Below are 14,915 nucleotides of genomic sequence, written 5' to 3'. Positions count from 1 at the left end.
CTAGAGGAACCGTATCAAGTGCCAGTGTGTCTGCTGCCTATCCGGTTCTCTCCTAAAGCACCTGCAAGGTTTGCCTCAATTATATTTTTTATTTTTCATCTTATACACTGTCTACTCCATCAGACTCCACCTTCCCAGTCTGACCATCAGTCAGCTCTTCTCTCTGGGTGTCTAGAAAGGTAGCTAGAAAATGTCAAATTGCAGGTACCTAAGAGAGAGGCACTGAAGGACTGAAGAAATGAAGGTTAGAGGACAGAAAACTCATTTTTGCAAAGTTTTAAGTAATCACATTTATCACAACTTTTTTTAATGGTTTCTGGGCTCTGTATCTTTCTTACGAAGGCCTTTCTCTCCTAGTTAAAACATATCTTTATTTTTCTAATTCAGTTGCAAGTATGCACATAGTAAGCTCTTTGTCTATACTGAGATTATGTTTAAGTCTGACTTCATACTATATAATGTATCTTTTGAATTTTAAACTGTGTGTATACTGGTTTGTCAAACAGAAAATTGAGAGGGCTGGGGTTGCGATTCAGTGGTAGTAAGCTGCCTAGTATGTGTAAGACCTGGGTTCAATTCCCACTAATGCAAAAAAAAAAAAAAAAGAAAGAAAGAAAGAAAGAAAACTAAGAGTAAAAAGAATCTACCAGATTTTATGTTTAAATATAACAAAAAAGTTAAAGAATCTGGCTTATAGTATATACTTTATGGTATTTAAATTATATCTGAATTTACAAAGAAAGAATCTGGCTTTTAATGCAAGATTGTTATTCAGTTTGAGAACTAAGGGAAGGCCACAAAGCCCTACTCATCAGCCTAAGGTCAGGGTTTAGCCAGGATCGCCCCAAGACTCAGTTTCATGGTTTAGCCTAGTTTTAGAATCAACACTAGAATGGACAAAGCAAGCCTGCAGCCAGTCAGGAAGCACCTCTTTCTCTTCCTCACAGGTCTTGCCTGAGAATTGGTCCTGCCTCCTACCAGTCAAACTGCCCCAGGCTGTGCCAACCCTCCACCCTCAAAACTGGCACCAAGGCATAGGGTATCATAAGGTAAGACAACTGGGCCAAACCAGGACAAGGAGCTGCCGCCAGTGTCCAACCCGGACAGATACTGTTTAGCACTCAGATGGAAAAGGTACTAGAAATAGAGAAAACTAATGAAGTGTAAAGCCAGAAGGAGCCAGGGAAAACTAACAGGCAGGTAGAGGCAGGTTTGAGTAACTGTTTAGAATCAGGACAAGGAACCAGGGTTCTTGGCATTGGATTTTTTGAGTGTGCTCATGCACAAGTGGACAAAATGGAACCATCACTGCCATTTGTGTCATGGTCACTATTGGACATTTACTGGGATTTGCTGTGAATACAGCACCAGGTTGGGGATACAAAGATCTATACAACAAGGGCTTCTGGTTTAATTTAGAAGTGATAGGTTTTAGCTGACACCACTCAGGAGGCTGAGTCAAGAGGATCACCACAAACTGAAGGACAGCCTATGCTACAGTGAGTTCAAGGTCAGCCTGAACTGCATAATGAGACCCTGTCTCCAAAAAAAAAAAAAATGATAGTTTTTATTTACCTAAAAGTATATTTAAGCAGCTAAACAGAGGGAATAAGTAAAGCCTTGGCTCAAAGGAGAAGACAAAAATTCTTACACCAGGATCAAAGGTTTTCCTTGACACAAGGCCCCATGTGGGTATTCCTGGAGTCTTGGGAGGAGCTCACTTGATGGAAAATCTTTTTTCTTTTTTTTTTCATTTTTATCGGTACCAGGGATCGAACTCACGACCGCCTGCTTGCAAGGCAGGTGCTTATGCCGCTGAGCGAAATCCCCAGCCCCAAGCTAAATCGCCAGCCCCGGAAAATCTTAAGGAAGAGCCACTTTGTCTTAGGAAGACAGAGTGTCCTAAGACAAACAGGACCAGAAGGGGTACAGAACTACGTCATGTAAAAGAGAGGAAGAGGTAAGTATGTAGGCCTCCAAAGCAGCATGGGAGGCAGAGATGATGTCCACTGGCAGTTTGGACAAACACCCACAGCAAGTCACTGGGTCAGGGTTGTGAATTAGCACAGGAGAGCAGCAGAGGCCAGAACCCTCTGTAGAAGGGCCTGACTCCCAGCCTAGAAGTTTGACTCTTACATGCAGACAGTGGGGAGCCATTGAAGGTTGCTGAGCAGGAGGGTGACCCTTGTAAACAGGCATTTTAAGCGAGATTACAGAGCAGCTCTTTATCTAAGGCTTATTCAAAGCCCTGTGTGTATTTCAAGTAGCACTCGAGACAGAAGGTTGTAACGCTTTTGCCCTGTGTCATGTAGACCAGAAAAAGAAGGTTTAAGAGTCTCACAAAGAGATGCTTCAGTGAGAATCAGGAATGAAGGGGGATATTTTAAAGAAAGAACCAAATCGGTAGGACAGAGCAGCCAGCTGCGGCATCTAGAAAAGTGCAACTCCTTTTCAAGTCTGGAATGCCCTCTTTAACTGTGGGTGCTTGCCTCCTTTTTTGGAGGTGACTTGGAATGTCAAAACTCTTGGTTGTGGTGTAGGAAGATCAGCCAGAAAGAGACAGATGAGCAGAAATATAAATATCAGTCCTGGACAGCATAAAAGGACTCCATTCTAAGATAGCCCTCTCCCATGCGACTTCTCTGTCTGGCGCTTTCAGTAGCATCCTGAGGTGCCAGAGTTGCTGAGGTCCCTAAATACCTTCAGCATATTTTCCTCCTAGAATAATAAAATTATTTCTTAAACCTGGCAACTTTTGAATCAGAGCTTTTCCATTATTCTCTCTAATTATGCATAGCAAGACAGCGGGCAGTGAACTGGGCTTTGATTTCAAGCCATAAATCAGGATTTCTATAAGGTGGGAGAGGAAGTCAGGATTAAGTTTCCCGTCTTAAACTGAGGGCTGTGTATCACTGCAGGGCAAGCTCTGTGAGTGCAGACACAAAGCCAACCAAGTCAGCAAATAGGCCTGAATTTTGAGCAAAACTCAGCCAGGCTGAGCCAAGGATGTGGACAGACATCAGCTCCAGGTAATTCCATAACACCAGGGAGCCCAGCTTCCTACTTTATCTGGCTCAGGAAGGCTTTTGGATGTTCTCATCTCTGCAAAGTTCTACATAAACACCAAACTCATACTTTGTTTGGAGGTCAGAAGGGAATGCACTCCTCTCCCGCCCCTCAGGCCACACACTGGGCACCACTAGGCCCTTACTAAAATGGTCCCGGTCAGGTGATACACATAGCCAGGAACTGAGAGTCAAGTTCAGTAAAAACCAAGTGTTCTTAGAACAGGAGGTTGTGCAACCACTAGTGACTCCTACTGCAGAGAGGCTTTTGCTCTAAACTTCATTTCCCTATGGCTACTGTGACCTCATACTCCAGACTTTCCAGAACTGTCCTGATTTTACATTTTGTCCTGAGTCTCTGGAAGCACAGAGGTACTGCTAGCAACTGTGCCCTAATATTTCAGTTTCACGAATGGTCACTGTGCCCGTGACACACAGTTGGCAGCAGGCTGCAAAACAACATTTTCCTTCCAGGTGCATAAAGCTCAGTTGCTCCGTTGGCGAGAAGGCCAGGCCTGGAGGAGTTCCAGCAAGCCAGGGTCATCAGTGCCTACCACGCCAAGCAGAGTGGCAGCCCAGGCACTTCAGCGGGGTGAGGCCACTAAGTCACCCAGCAACCCAGCAGGCCTGGCACTGCTCTGTCTTCCTAAGACAAAGTGTGAGTGGGTGGTAATTTGGGATGGCTCTACACGCACACAGTACGCACATTTTTATTCTGGAGCAGAGGTTTGTAGGATCACTCTACTACAGCTGGTTGCCTCTGAGGTCCTCTACACACTCGCAGGCTTGGCTCGCTCAGGGAAGCCTCTTAGTAGATACAAGGTCCACCAATATGGTCTCTAGTGCAGGCTTAGAAAATAGGCCTGGGACTCCACAGGATAAAATGTCCATCAGGCACTCCTCTCCTTCCCCTCCCCAACTTCCCCTAGACCCGGAGGCCAACACAGCCTCAAAGCACCAGCACTTTGCCTTTGGTCATGAAGCACATTTCCCCTTTGCCCAGGACACAATAAAGAAAATGGGTTCCACCTACAAAGTTCCTGCAGCTGACACTTTAAGGTTCAAAGTCCAGTGCACCAACTCATGCACAGAGTGACGTGTCTTTGCAGCCAGCCCTAGTCCACCACTCCTGCAATTCTGCTAATTCAAATGCTTTCCTGGCTTCCCCAGTTAGGGAGCTTGATAGCCATCGCCTATCTCCTTTTCCTGCTGACGTCATCCCATGGTTTCTCCAGACACAAACGAAGGTACAATTCCTGGCAGTATTCAGGCTGCCAAAGAAGTGGAGGGGTCCTGCCCTCCAGAGCCTGCTCCAACTCTGGTTTTTGGCAAAGATTAAGAGAGAGGCAAGGTAACAAATCACCTAGCTAAGGTAAAAAGGCACAAGAACACAGAGACATAGCTCAGGCCCAGATCCACCCTGGGCATTTGCAATGCAAATCTGCGTTTTGTCCACCACCACCAAGGTCTTGCACAATAGCCTGTGTATAAACATCCACGCCAACAATGCCTGACTGTGCAATCAGGGTGTAATTACAGGCCGGCAGGAAGCTGCTGCTAGGAACTGCACCATTCACCCTCTAGATATCCCATCCAGTCTCCAAGGCTCGTACACACATTCCTGCACATAACACTGTGTCCCAGTTGCCGCCACCACACCGCTGCTGTTTCAGTTGCACACTCAAACCAGGGAGCTGGGGCGCCAGCCGCCCTGCCCGCCAAGCCCCCAGTTACTCCAGGGGCATCATACACTTCTCAGCCGTCCTTTAAAAACAAAACAAAAACAAAAACAACAACTTGCGCACTGAGGCTACCGAGAGCGGCGGGAACTACCCCCAAAGTTCCCAGGCATATTCCTGCAGCCATAGCAGTTTTAGAAAACAGAAAAGAACCAGATGCCACAGAGTCCACTGGAAGCGCCTTTCTGGGTTTTATATAGAAAACACTCACATATGTACGTGGGTGTGCTGACAGTTTTTATGGTTAAATTGCAAAGTGTTAGGCCTTAGTGATTACTGTCAGGTTGGGGGAGTCAGGGAGGGGGGGTCTCAGGAGGGACAGGAGGGCTGGAGGGGTCTTAAAGCAATTCAGGTTTTGTTTATGGGAAATGCCTACGGTTGTATTCCCAAACTTGTACTCTTCATCACTGTAAGGCTGAGAAATAAAAAGTGGAGGGAAAGTTCCTTTAACTTCCTTCCTGCAACCTCGTCAAGGGGCTGCGAAGAGGAAAAGAATCCTTCCCAAGGAAACACAAGACGAAGGCTATGGAGCCGCTGTGCCCAGCCTGTAGGGTTCGGGGCGCGGGGCGCGGGGCTCGCCCCAGACTTAGGCCCCCAAAGCTCCTTTCCCGCCCCCCTCTTCTTGCAAAAGACGCCCAGAAGAGTCTGGACTGCAGCCAAGCCCTGGAGCAAAGCAGCTACTATAGGGATGCAGCCCAGACCCCCACCCCGTCGCCCAGTTCCGCCCCAGCAGCGCCCCCGCACCCCAGCTCGGGCCTGGCCCCTCCCGCCACTTCCCAGCCCGCACGTCCCAGCCGGAGCCCCTGAACGATTCCGAGCCCCAAGTCGGCGCCCCGGCGGCAGGAGGGAGATCCGCGGCTCACCTGCGTTCTGTGTCCTGAGGCTGCTCCGAGGGGCGCGGGGCGCAGGCAAGCGCGGCCCGCAGACTCAAACTTTGTTGCTCTCGGGACGGCGCAGTCGTCACTTCCTCGCGGAGCCGGCGGCGCGGCCCCGGCTGTGACCCAGCAACTCGCGCGGCGGCGCGCCGAGCCCTGCAGCCGCCCGCCGGCGCCCCCGACTCCGCGTGCCCGGAACCTGGCGCCCGCGCGCCGCCCTGCGCGGCCCGAGCGAAGCGGGGAGCGAGCAGCAACGCAACGCCAGCCGCCGAGCTAAAGCCGCACGGGGAACCCTGGCTTCAGCCGCGTCCTTTCTGGGAAGTGGAGCGCGGTCGGTCGGTGGCGCCACGCTGAGGTGCCCTAAGATCTGGTCTGCAGGGTGGCGTTAGGGTTCCCCCACCCCCCAAGTTGGGAATTGGTTAAAGAAACCACGGAGAGTCAGGATTTCGGAAGAAGCACACAGGAATACGTAAGAAGGGGCTGGAGAAGAAAAAGTTTCTCAGTTTGGTGGTGAGGTTACATGCGATTGGGAAAGTCAAGTGAGAAAGGAGTGTGCTCTGTTTTCCTAAATAACGCCTAAACTGGGCCTGCAAACACAGGTCTCCTATCCGTGTATTCCTCAAAAGGTCTGCACGCTTATCCCTTGCACGGGTTGTACGTGCGCAGGGCGTTTACCACGTGTTACAATTTCCGGGGCTATTTCAGCGCCCAAATTGGGGCTGCAAAATGGTCGTTCTGTTTTAGCCCTCCTCTGCCGACTTCCACCTCTTCCAGTCTCACGCCAGTCTCAGATGTCTTTAGGGATGATGTCTTTGGGGTTTCACCACCGCACAAAAGCATCTTAGAAGGTAGGATGGAGTTCTGAGAACAGAAACTGCAGGCAATAATAATTTGAAACGTATCCTGATCCAGATAAATTTGCTCACCGTTTTAAAAGCTGTAACAGAAAGTCACCCTTTGGACTTCTGATAAGTAGCAACAAAATAGTTAAACATCAGTATTCAAGAAAAATCCCCATTCCCCTAAAGCTGGAGAGAAAAAACGGGACTAGCTCTTGCTGTGGTTTACAGAAAAAGCAGACAGTGGAAACTGCAGTTGGAGGGCTTTCCTAACAAACATTAGCTTCATTGTAGCTTGCAATGGAAAACAGAGACCTCTGAAAGGCGTTCAAAAGCCTCAGTTAGTGAGGGCTGGACAATTTTCCCTTTTTCCCCAAATACCGCTCCAGTTACTAATACACATTGGCTAGATAAAACCTCCCTTGCAGTGCTTCATGTTTTTACCAAAGCACAGGAAACCGTAGGCTTGAGTGAAGGCTTTGTCTAGAAAGGTGGATGGATGTGAGACTGATGGAAAATGACATCTGGAAAATGATCCCCAGGTCTGTGTAAATACCTCACTGGAAGCCACAGATTCACCCAAAGATTGGGAGCATGAAGATCCAAGCTCTCCTAGCAACATGAAATCCTCCACGTTGCAGCTGTTGCTGTGCTCGTTCTAATTTCTACTGAGACATTAATGGCACATTATAAATACAAAATGTACGAAGAAGGAAAAACAATATTGCTTTAAGAAATAAGTGCACATTTAGACTCGATAATTATATTTCTCTGAATTTTTATTACATCATATTACTGTGGTGGGAGGGGGGATTGCCCATTTCAGTTTTGTAATAGAACTCGTTAGTGTGTGCTTTTTAAGACAGCCAATGAGTAGAAAAGATGTCAACCAGCCTTCTAAAGACAATCATGTGATACTCCACATTTGCTAAAACAGGAGCAGTGTATTTCTTTGTTCAGGACTGAAATTCCAAATTCTTTCATGAATATTCAGTGTTTCTGTGTGCCCAGAAGTAATTAACAGCTGTCGTAAATGCGGGAAGGCCCTGACACTTACAAATGCACACGTGTACACACTGCTTTTTGTCTAGAGTTCCAGGCCACAGTGTGGAGCTGACAGCCTCTAAAACATCTCCCTGCCACTTAGCTCTCTGCCTCCTGGTTTCATGCCCTCTCTTTAAGTGGACCCACTGACTCAACCTAATAAATTGAATATGGCCAAAGCGATGTGATGTCAATTCTGAGACTAAGTTGTAAAAAATTAAAATAAAACTACAGCTTCCATCTTGGGTGTTATCTGCCTTTCATTCTATCCTGGGTTGCTTACTGAGGAGCAGGGGCCCAGGGCTAAGTACTGGGTCCTACCTAAGGCAAACCTGTGGAAAAGGCCTGAGGCCTGCCAACAACCACTGGAGTGAGCTTCCTGCATGCTAATCAGACCTTCCAATGATGCCTTTAACCCTAGCCAACAGCATGACTACAACCCACCCTCAGCTAAGCTGCCTGCATTCCTGACCCATAAAAATCCTATGATAATAAATGGTTGTTGGCTTAAACTGCAGTGTTTTGAGCCACAGATCACTAATAAGGAGACAACAGAAGTCAGCAGAGTCCCAGTGATGACCCCACTTGGCCTTCCTGATCCCTCACCTGGAAAAGAAAACATGGAGAAAAAAAAAAATCATGAGACTGACCCAGATTTAAATGCAATACATAAATCCCAAGGACAGAAGGCCTGACCTATATTCCATGTGCAGAACAAAAGTTATCCTTGAATTTGAACTAGGTCACAGCGTGTGAAATGCTGTATAGTCCCAGGCAGCCCTAGTGTTGGGTATTACTTACCTGTCTCAATGTGCAGATGTCTTCACAGAATTAATATCTGCTCAGGCACAATCATCCTCTTCTGCTGGGCCTCTACCCTGATCCCTGAGTTCCTGGCACATCCTGGGGCCATGGAGTCAGGCCCTGGTTGTGGAAGGAGAACTTAAAAGAAGGTCCTTCAACTCTGACAGCCAGAAGGGAGAGGTTATTTCACTGGGGTGTCTAAAAACTGGAAAGGAAAGCTCGTGGTGCTGCATTTGAAGTTCAAGACACAGGCTGTGGTTCAAAGCACCTCCACGCTGCTTCTAGGGCTGGAAAGGGCATGCTGTTCACAAGACAGTGTCTCTCAGCATCACTGCCTCCTGGCTAGAGCCAATTATTTACTTTTAAAATACAAAGCAAAGTTTTAAAAAGCGGGAGAGATGTCCTAGTCCTTTAGCCCTGACTAGGGCAAGCATCTGCTTATTATCCCCCCTGCCAATCCCTGGCCCTCTAGTCAATGCTGTCAAAGCTGGCAATTGCAATTGTAGAGCCTGTTTCTGTTTTCCCTCCAGAGACACCAGGCTCCGATTTTTCTCATGTACAGTGGCCACAGCTGTTGGGTTGCCATGCTGTCATCCGGTTGCTATGACTTGCGAGGTTGTGAATGTGCCAGAACGTGAATCTATTAATTTAATCCAAACTAGGCCCAGCACATATATTCCTTGTTAGGTCATTTGCTTTGCTACCTAAACCACATCCAATATGTTCCGCAACAGGCATGTTTCCTAGAGTCTGGTTTCACAGAAATGCCAAATGCCCAGAATTTTGAGCCTGCGCAGTTTTACATGACTAAATTACTGTGAACAGCATAAAGGAATTCTAGCACAGGGATGCAAACTGGCCAGATCCAAGGGGAAAAACAATCAAGGGGTGAGAAACTGTTGATTCCAGTGCTGATTTTTTTGTGTTAGAGCCTCTCTACAGGAGGGTTTATGTATTAATGTTTGCTAGAATCCCAAGTACCAGTTGCCTACAGAGATCTGATCTCTCCAACACAAGACTAGATGTTGTGTGTTACAATAAGAGAAACTCCACCTTTTTCTCTTGTGTTGAGCACACAGACAGAGGTTCTTCATTCATCTCTTTAGTTAAGATTCACTGAGTGTCTACTACTGAGCGTGCTAGGGATGCAAAGATGAAAGAGACAAAGTCTCTCCCTCGTGGAAAAGAGCAGCACATAAATTACCATGTAACATGAGAAGCATTAGAATCTAGCTTTGGACAGGATACCAAATGTCAGAGAAGAGAGTAAGTCTGGGAAAGGGGTTCTGAGTCACCACTGGGGTTTCTTTTTTGAAAAAAAAAAAGTACAGCATTAAAAATTATAAGGGTGCATTGCACTAAGAATCAAATTATGTAACATTTGTTTCAGTTGTGTACAATGTGTGTGGAATCAGAACAGTCAAAGAATTGTGAATGTTTCTGGATTTAGCGAATAATAAATAACTGCTACACACTAAGGGCCTCTGATGGGTGGGGCATCAAGGCATTGTCCCATTGTATAGTTGAAGAAACTAGTCACAACTTACAGGTTTTCTGTATTCTCCATCCTTAATAAACCAAAGGTCAAGCCTGAATAGTGAGCTCCTTTACAAAGCATAACCTTAACAAAGCATAACCTCCCTCTACCCAGAACATCAAGGCCAACTTTAAGGCAAAGAAATACCCATCTGCCTTGTAACCTGCCAGTGAGGGGAAGGAAAAAGAGGAAAGAAAGAAGGGTCAGAAGTGTGTCATGATTTTTCCTGCTCTCCAGGTCTTGGACAGGAGCCAGAAAGGTGCATTGCCTAATGAGTGTCACTCTGAGCACAGACAGGGCTCTTACTCAGCTCCCTACAGGGGATTCTGAAAGGAAGCTGCATCCAAAGCTGATTTATTCCAACCCAGGGACATCCACAGCCAACTGAACCTGGTGGTCAAACCTGAGTGGGCAGAGAGAGACGCTCGCTCTGAGGCTTTAACTCTCTGGAGTCCCCACCCACAGTTCTTAGATGGGATGGATCTTGCAGTGACAGCCAGCAACCTGCTGTGGGGCTGCCCCAGGGGGAATCAAGGGTCTGCACCAGTGAGCAGAGGGAAAAATGAGTACTGAGCAGCGGAAGGAAGAGGCTGGTGCTGGGACGAAGGCTCAGCTTTGCTGAATAATGGACTGAAAGCTTGCTCCCATAGCAGCAGAACCCTGAAGAGCAACAGGAAACCCATGTGGTAGGTGTGGTGGTCAGGAACAAGGATTCTGCACTGTCCACAGACTTTCTGGCTTCAAGTTCCACTTCTGCCACATAATGTGTGACAAGACACTCATCTTTTCTGTGCCTCTTTATTTATAAAATTAGGATAATGCTAGCAATTGTACATATTTGATAAGGTGGATATGAGAATTAAATTAACGTGTAAAGCTCTTAAATATAAATATTCTATGTGTATCCATTCAATAAATGCATCATTTCACCAAGCAGAAGGATTCTACAGGAGAACTGCATGTTCTTAAGGCCTCTGAATTGAACTCTAAGTTAAAAATTCCCCAATACCAGCTTATACGGTAAGCCAGGTCAGCTATAGGCTGCACATTTATAATACAGCATAAATTAAAAGATTGGACCCTCCACACAGTCTATTTTGGAAGACAGACATTGTGCATGTGTATGAATTACTTATGTTGGATCATCCAGATAGAATTCAGGAGAGGACTGTGGAGGCACAGTAAGGCTTCCTCAAAATGTCCTGTCCTAATAAATATGTGATACTAGGTGTGATTGAAATACACATGGTAAATGTTTACATTTTAAAAGTTTATTATAATGAAAAACACGTTGCCATTAATCTTCCTCAAAATACTTTTTTTTGCGAGGGGTTTTTTTTGAGACAAAGTCTCATTATGCAGTTCAGGCTGGCCTTGAGCTCACTTTGTAGCCCAGGCTGGTTTTGAAATCACAACTATCCTCCTGCCTCAGCCTCCCAGGTGCTAGCTCTCTCTTGTTGGTTGGTTGGTTTGTTTTAACTTTTTTGTTTTTCTCTCATTGGCTTTGGATACATTTATCCCGTCACTTCTTGCCACTTTCTGAAGCAGTTCTGGAAGCCTTCTTTTGTGTCTTTATAAGACATGATCAAAGATCTGTTGAATGCTACTGCCTGTTGTCATTCAACAAAAGGGCGGGTTCATAAAAATATCATAATATGTCCTCATCAGTCTTATTCACCAACTCTAGTACCATCCAACTTCTAGCTCTCGCCCAAGGTCAAAATGACCATCAAGCCTGGTAGGGTGACACATGCCTGTAACTCCAGGACTAGGGAGGCTGAGACAGGAGGATTGCTGTGAGTTAGAGGTCAGCCTGCACTACAAAGCAAAGTTCTGTCTCAAATCAAATAAACAAAATGACCACGAAAGGTAAATGGTTTTGAATCAATTCAAGTCATCCAGGTAGTCAGTAAAATATAGGTAGGCACTCACAAAAAGGTCTTCCAGAGCTGCTTTAGAAAGCGGCAAGAACAATGAGATAAGTGTGCTTGAAATGAGGGAAGTATTTTGAGGGAAATTAATGACAATGTGTCTTTTTCCACAATTTTTTAAAAATTTGAGCACTCACCATATTTTTGATCATACCTCATATGTTAAGCTACATGACAAAAGGGAAATTAAAGTTGTGAGTGGCATTAATGCTACTATTTAACTGATTGTAAAACAGAAATTTTCCTGGATTATCAGGGTAGGCCCAATGTAATCACAAGAGTCCTTAAAAGTAGAAGAGAGGGGGCTGGGGATTTAGCTCAGCGGCATAAGCACCTGCCTTGCAAGTGTGTGGTTGTGAGTTCAATCCCTGGTACCGATAAAAAAGAAAAAGACAAAAAAAAAAAAAAAAAGTGGAAGAGAGAAGCAAAAGAGGCATCAGGTTCTGAGGGAGAGGTGCCTCTAGAAGAATGAATAGTCTGGGGCTGGGGATTTAGCTCAGCGGCATAAGCACCTGCCTTGCAAGCAGGCGGTCGTGAGTTCGATCCCTGGTACCAATAAAAAGGAAAAAGACCAAAAAAAAAAAAAAAGAATGAATAGTCAGAGACCTTTAACACTGCTGGCTTTGAAGATAGAAAATTATGATTATGAGCCAAGAAATGTGGATGGCTTTTGGAAGCTAGACAAAGGCAACAAAATAAGTTCCTCCTAAAAGCCTCAGGATCACAGTCTTTCCAGCACCTTGATACTGGCTTGGTAATCCCATGCTGGACATTTGACCTATAAAATTGTAAAATGAAAAAAAAAAAAGTGTTCCTAGTAGTTTGTTACAGTAGCTGTAGAAAATGAGCAGGATAAGGACATTTTCTAAATGTGGTGTCTTCTAGGAAGTGTTTATACTGTGTATTTGAAGCCCTAGTTTTTACATTAGAACTCGAGCAGAGAGCCAGTCTACATGAACCAGGTAAATCTCAGGAGGCCTGATCACCAGGTGGTCTCCAGAGTTATAGGACACTAGAAATCAGTGGCATGACTTCCAAACGCTGGATTCTGTCTTTTGGCCACGCTGGGAATCCAAACCCAAGGCTTCTCCCATGCTAGGTAAGCATCATACCACTGAGCTATATAATCTCTGGCCCCTGAGATTGTATTTTGAGAGTACAGTCTGCATGCAGGCTCCTTCTGGATGGATGAACTTTAATTCACACACTGTGTCTTGGTACTTCTAGAACACCACATGCAGAGGTCAGGTGTAGAAATGGCTAACAAAAGTGCATCAGAGTCAACTGTTAAAAGTCAATGTGTTGGGGCTGGAGATTTAGCTCAGTGGCATAAGCGCCTGCCTTATAAGCAGGCAGTCGTGAGTTCGATCCCTGGTACCAATAAAAAAGAAAAAGACAAAAAAAAAAAAGTCAATGTGTTAACTTAATGCTTGTATTGTTTGATTGATGGACAAAAGCCAGTAGTCTGAGGATAACAATATGCAATATAGCAACTATGGGGGATTTCCTTCTGTCTTGTTTTTGAAATCCAATATTGTTCTTACTGTTTTATTTGGTTCCACTTTATTGTTTTGTTTTATTTCCTCTAAAATTGATGCGTTACGTGCATGTACCAACTCTACACAAGGAAGATAAACATTATGTACTGCCAACATGTACTATTAAAAAAAGTTGCTATGAATATTTTGCACATTTGATAACCCCAGAGCCCAGAAGACTGCACAACCATGCAGAATTTAAATCTTTCCTCTTACAATTAGTATAAAAACACAAACCCAAGACTCAAGGCAAGGTGTGCAGCATTCCTGAGATCCACATTGGCCAGCCACTCTGTCACCCTGCACAGGTTGCTTTTTCCTGTTTGAGACAGGTGAATATTTATTAGCAAGCACAGCTCAAAGGTCAAAGCTCACTGAACAGTGGGAGGAAGTCTTTTCACAATCCTCTGCCAGTAATAAATGTTAGTCCTGGGACATCAGCTTTAGCACAATGTGGGAGGTGTCATTTGGGTTCACTGCCAAGAGTCTAGTCATCACGAGGTTACATTGGGGCCCACACTTCTCTTGGAAAGAAGGAAGTCCTATTCTGGATGTGGTAATATCTGGAAAATCCAACAAGGAGCCAGGTCTTCAGCCATATAAAGTGCCCATAAAAAGCTGCAGCTTTGGGGTATCTTTGTCAACAGGAATTTGTCACAGTAGCTCCAAGGAACTGTATATAAAAACCATCGTTTGTGGATTACTTAGACAAGGCAAAAGATTCCACACTCCCTCCCCCTAGTTTACCCCTTCTACTTCCTTCCAAATTAAATTTCCCACAAGACAGTGAGTAGCCAGTTCTAATTATGTTTGCATTATGTTTCCATTTACAGCAACCTACCACATTAACTGGAGCATTTATGACCCTCTTTTAGACTCACCAAAGCTATTCCACTTGAGTGGCTTTTACCTATGTTGGGTTTTGCCTGGTTTCCTGACATATTTTTTGCTCTTTGCCCCCCATTGAAGGGTGTGGTCATTGATTCACCTGTCACTGATTCACAGCTTGAGTCAGTGGATGGATTAACTCCCGTCTGATGTGGCTGCAAAGAGCCTGAGGACCTGTAGAACGACACAGCCTTCCTCTGTGGAGTACATCCCACGTCCTGGTTTGGGGCCAGCAGTGTCTTTAAGCTCCTGTCCCAAGATACATTCTCCTCCAAGCAGAAAGGCAAAGCCAACAGTCTCAGGCTTGGCAGCCAAAGCTATAAGATACAAAATATCCTCAGACATAAAGCCTGTATCACAAATAAAGTCTGCCTTCAAGGATCATCTAGTTGTGATTTTAGATGACAATTTAGACCAAGTCAGGAGTCTTGTTGATTGCACCATAGTCACTGGCAACCTTTACCATATTTTCCTTGGATATTAATGGGCACGGTGTAAGAGACAGTGTACATCCTACAACTACCTGCGACATGGCCACGGTGGATTCTCCCAGCCTGTGCTATTTCCGGGAAGCAGGTAACAATTGGAGGGCTACATTCATCCAGCATCTGTAGAGTTACGGGCTTCTAGGGATTTCTGACAGCCATGGTAAGGA

At 45.5% G+C, this 14,915-nt stretch overlaps 1 protein-coding gene across 2 annotated transcripts in view; it reads right to left on the bottom strand.

Moving 5' to 3' along the window:
• Positions 1–5,987, bottom strand: part of Mideas (mitotic deacetylase associated SANT domain protein) — a 65,079-nt gene extending 59,092 nt beyond the window's left edge. The window contains exon 1 of one of the 2 annotated variants that reach the window (XM_013155282.3): positions 5,668–5,987. The gene's annotated coding sequence lies outside the window, so the exon portion shown is untranslated. The remainder of the gene's footprint in view (positions 1–5,667) is intronic. The other variant, XM_013155281.3, reaches the window with a different exon arrangement.
• Between the last annotated feature and the right edge of the window lie 8,928 nt (positions 5,988–14,915).

Source organism: Cavia porcellus, unplaced genomic scaffold (assembly GCF_034190915.1).
Source record: "Cavia porcellus strain 051 isolate PalLab524CR breed Dunkin Hartley unplaced genomic scaffold, mCavPor4.1 scaffold_31, whole genome shotgun sequence".
Classification (NCBI taxonomy): domain Eukaryota; kingdom Metazoa; phylum Chordata; class Mammalia; order Rodentia; family Caviidae; genus Cavia; species Cavia porcellus.
Note: the sequence above shows the minus strand (reverse complement) of the source record. Positions and strands in the feature narration are given on the sequence as shown.